Source organism: Parasteatoda tepidariorum, chromosome 11, assembly GCF_982258835.1.
Source record: "Parasteatoda tepidariorum strain Cologne lab strain chromosome 11, Ptep-v5.0, whole genome shotgun sequence".
NCBI lineage: Eukaryota > Metazoa > Arthropoda > Arachnida > Araneae > Theridiidae > Parasteatoda > Parasteatoda tepidariorum.
This window is the reverse complement of record NC_141765.1, coordinates 17457707-17462609: the sequence shown is the minus strand read 5'-3', so window position 1 is coordinate 17462609 and position 4903 is coordinate 17457707.

The window sequence follows — 4903 nt, the reverse complement described above, 5'->3', positions numbered from 1 at the left end:
CTCTAGCAAAACTTAAAACAAACCCATACAATTTTGTTGCAGGCAACATATTTCTTACATTGTTCTTGATTTATAGTGCATTTAAACTTGAATTTTTATCAAATAGGTGTAAAGATATTTTATTATTTACTTAGATTATTTTTAGAGGTCTAAATGTCACTTTTGATGACGTACGTTTAAACTTCGCCTTTCAACTCAATCTCAAGTTGTTTTTTTTTTTAATGATCAGATTAATTACAATATTCTTGCTATTTTAGGGGTGCCACTTGCAATTAAAATGCAACTTTTTTGAGCAACGAAGCATCCAGATGCTACTATTATTAAAATGACTGGTGACTCTCTGAAGACTTAGGCACCTATATTTCCATTTATTGTGGTATTAAATAATCAGCAATAGGTTTTTGTCACTTCCTGCTTTTTCTAATTCACAAAAAAATAAATTATTCATCCCTGTTAATGTATGAGGGTGAAAAGGCTAAGGAAAAAGGGAATTTTATCCTATGGGTTGCTGCAATGCGATCTGTCACCTGACAGATTTTAGTTGGAAATGCTGATAACTTTCGTATTATATTGTCATACTTGGTGAAATTTCTCGCTAATAATCGTTTTTGTCGAAAGTTTTCGTTTTTGCTAGATAAACATTTTTTTTATTATCCTCATTGTATTTATTTTATTATCCTCAGCTTAACCGTACTTTAATTAAAATTTTTTGATAAGAGGATTAATTTGTTGTGTAACGTTTATTAATAAAAGAAATAAAATTTTCTTCAGATTCGCTTTTATTCTCCGCGAATTACGATTCATGTATCAAGACTCATTTTATCATATAATATTCGCGATCTCCAGCATCGATCGATGTTTATAAACAATAACGAATCATATTCCTGTGATTCAGACGTCACACATTGCGATTTAGAATTCCAACATCAAGATCCGTTTTATCACGATTAGAGAAAGAAAATCAAACAGTGTGATTCATATTCACGCGTTTAAAATTAGAGTTACGCGATTATACTCACATATTTTAAAAATCAAACAGTTGACTAAAAAAATGAATACATTTTGTACCTGGCCAGCTGATAATTAAAATATTAATTTTTAAAAAATGTTATCGTATTAAACTTTTTTTAATTAAATTTATTACACAACTCCTCAAGCTCCACAAAGTATTAACATGAGGCTTACAGATGTACGTAAGCAAACTACAATTGTAAATTTAAAAGAAACAAAATTAAAAGTAAGTTGTTAACAAAATTGCGTAAAATATTCAGGTTTTCAGTGTATTTAAAAAACAAAATTTGTATATACATAATAAGTGGGAAAGAAATACCTGAGTGTCTCAGTTCCTTTTTTAAGCTTTCCCTGTGACTTGAATATAAATTACAATAAAATATAATGTGTTTAACACAATTTCTGCATCCTAACCACAAGAGCAAAAATTACAATTCCCTTAATTAAATTGAAACAAGTAGCTGTTAAAATTCCCATGTCTTGTAAGAATCTGAACAATGAAATATGTGGAGAAGCAGATATGACATCCTCTCAAAAAGAATTCTGAAAAAGGGAAGAGAATGCAAAGTAACATAAAAGAAATCATACATGGTACACAAGCCTGTACTACAGCTAATATGTTTAAAAAGAAGTGTAGTGTTATGAAAACTAAAAAATTAAAATAAATCAGATCAGTGAGTAAGTTTTCAGTTCCATTAATTGAAAAATAATATTTTATATCTATAATTATTATCATTTATAAAATAGAAACTAATTTATCTGAACAATGAAAATGTATGCATAATTGAAAAAAGTCACAATGTTCCATTAAGACAGATGTTTACATTATCCAAATTATTAAAGAAAATCCAATGGCATTCTAATGGTCAAGCCTATACTATATCTTAAATAAATTATTTTTTACTATATTTTTAGATCTGCACTAAAATGAATTGTTGAATGCTTGGAAGGTTTCAGACTTTTTAGGTGTACAGCAGTTAATAAATCTTTCTAGTGTTAATAAGATTTTTTGGAAGTTGTTACTGATGTTCTAATACGTCCAAATGCCCTACCTTAGCATCCAATTTTGGAACGTATGACTAGAACAAATATATATTTCTTTAACTTTCTTACAAAAAAAAAAAAACTTCTAACGTAAAGGATCGCATATCTTTTAAAAAATGGGCTGAAATATAAACAGTAAAAAAATATCTAAAATTAAATACCTTGTTCTTAAACTAGTTATTCCCCTCTAAATATTTGTAAAAACATGGAATCTTATTTTGAATTTTCATACATTTTCTTTTCTAAGTACATCATGTTAAAGGTTCCTACTGAATTGCCAAAATGAAATTCCCAGACTTTTCTAGATGCTTAAATGCAATTTGAAACCATATTTAATTAATATATACACTGCCAGGGTGCGTAGCTTTTTTAAAAAGTACTTATTTTCATTTTTTAAAAGCCCTTAAGGTGCTTTTTTCATTGGGTGTTTTTAAAAAGTGCTTAATTTATCCTTTTTCAAAATGAGATTTTTCCTTTAATATGTTGATTCTACCTTCGAATGATGTAAAAAGACACAGTTCACATTGTTCTATTCAATGTTTTCACAATTAATTCAACCCCAATCTATTTCGGCATATTGTCAATCCGTAGTGTATGAAAACGCCATTTGTTTTACATGATTTTTTGACAATTGTCTAAAACAATGCCAAAAGTTGGTTAAAACAAGATAAAACTGTCAATTGTCAAAAACTTTCCAACCCTGCCTAATTATATTTTTTTTAAGTGCTTAAAAATATTTTTTGAGTGCTTGAAAAGTGCTTATTTTTTGTTGAATAATTTGGCTATGCACCCTGACTGCAAATTTTCATTTAAAAAAATTGTTTCAGACTGATCTTGAACCTCAATAACTAAATTCAGTTACTATCAATTAAAAAATTGGTTATTTTTCAGTTATATTGTAGGAATTTTCAAAATATTTCTAAAAAATAAAATTCTCACTGACTTTTAGTACCAAAAACAAATTTCCTGAAAATTGCAGGTTTTTTGTTATCGCAGACCCATGGGAATTCTGTGTAAATAAAATTTATCTGCATATGGTTTATAGTGTAAAGCCAAAATCTTAATAACTAACTAAAGGCTTATGGGTGGTCAGTTTTATGACATTATTTTTTTTCCTACAAAATATATCTGGCAAACTTATCATTCATATTTTAAGAACTGTTTTTTTTATAAATATAAATTTATAATGCAATCTTTTAAAATTGTGGCTCATAAGCTTTTAGACAACCCTTTTACTCCACAATTGATCTAGTACAAAAATTTAAATACATAGTTTCATCACTAAGTCTTGTTACTTGATATTTAAATAAAATGGCAATAAATTATAAATAGCTTGGAAGAATGTACAAACAAAAAGATTTGCTTTGCCTACACATTTTATTAGTCATAATATATTATAAATGTATTTATTAGTTATATAATCATTAAAAAAAGTGTTGGATTTTTTCTCTTCGCCACTTAACAAATGTTTTTCTTTGAACAATGAATTTTTTTCAATGCAATCCTATTAATGTTAAAAAGATAGGATATTTTCAAAAGCAAGTTGAAGTTTGTAAAAATAATTTTGATAAGTTACCTTCTCGCTTAATATTTCTAAGAATTTTTTTTTAACTAAAATTTCTTTGATTTTTAAGTACATGGGGAGATTTTTGACAATATCAATGTTGGAAATCAATAACTAATCGTAACTAAGGCAATTTTTTTTCCTTTCTTTAAAATGAAATGATGGCCAATTTTATTTTGAAGCACATAAAATTAAAAAAACAGCAGTGTTTTTAAAAAAAATATTGGTCAAAACATATAAAGTACAAGTGCTTAAATTGTTTTTTCTTTTCTTTTTTTTAAATCAATGGAACCTAATATATAACTTCTTGCTAATTTTAAAATATAATTTATTGAAATTTATGTCCAAAAGTTATTAACCATTATAATATATTCTGCACGCCATTTAGGTCTTATATACCCTTTCCACCAAAATAATTGGGACATTTTTAAAAACAAATCAAGAAATTATCAAGATTGTATTACATTTCCCACTATTTTCAATCACAACTAAGTTTGTAAATAAAAATTCCTATTAGAAAAATTATGGTTAACAAATAAAATGAAATAAATAGAATGTTAAAAATTATCTTTAGAAATCCAGGAAAATCACATTTTCATAAATTCCTTTTTGAATTTGGAATCAACACCAACTTCTTGAAAAATTGATTATAAATTTGAAGTCTTTGGCCATGGTTTTCTTAATTTTAAGAATGTAAAACAGTAAATTTATATATATACAAGTTCTGTGTTAAGGATTTCAAATCATTAGCCAGTAAATTAACCAAACATCAAAAGTATTTGCCGATTTTCGAGAGTCTTCGCCAAATGCAAATCTTAACATTTTTTATGATTAATATTTTTCCAATAGAAAACAACTTTAAGGTAGTTTGTTTCAGGCTTATATTAATAGGAACCCATTCTAACTGGTTATGCGGCACATCTACCGAAAATTCTTGTAATCAAATTAAAAATACTGATTTGTTTAGAAAAATTCATTTGAGATTCAAGTTAAATATAGATTTTTCTTTCCAGTGGAAAAAATCATTCACCAAAACACAACTTTATTTGCCAAATTTACGATTTTATCAATTGGCGAGGTAGCAAATGCTTAGTGTGGGCACTGTATATACATACATATTTATATAAGTAAACCTGTGACTCCCCTTTTAGGGGATGATATAATAACTTGCTTCGATAATAAATCATTCACATGATTCCCATTGCTAATTAAGAGATAAAAATTAAATCTTTTGTCTTAAAATTGGATTCACTTTGGAGAAATAATGTTACTAAAAGTTTTAAA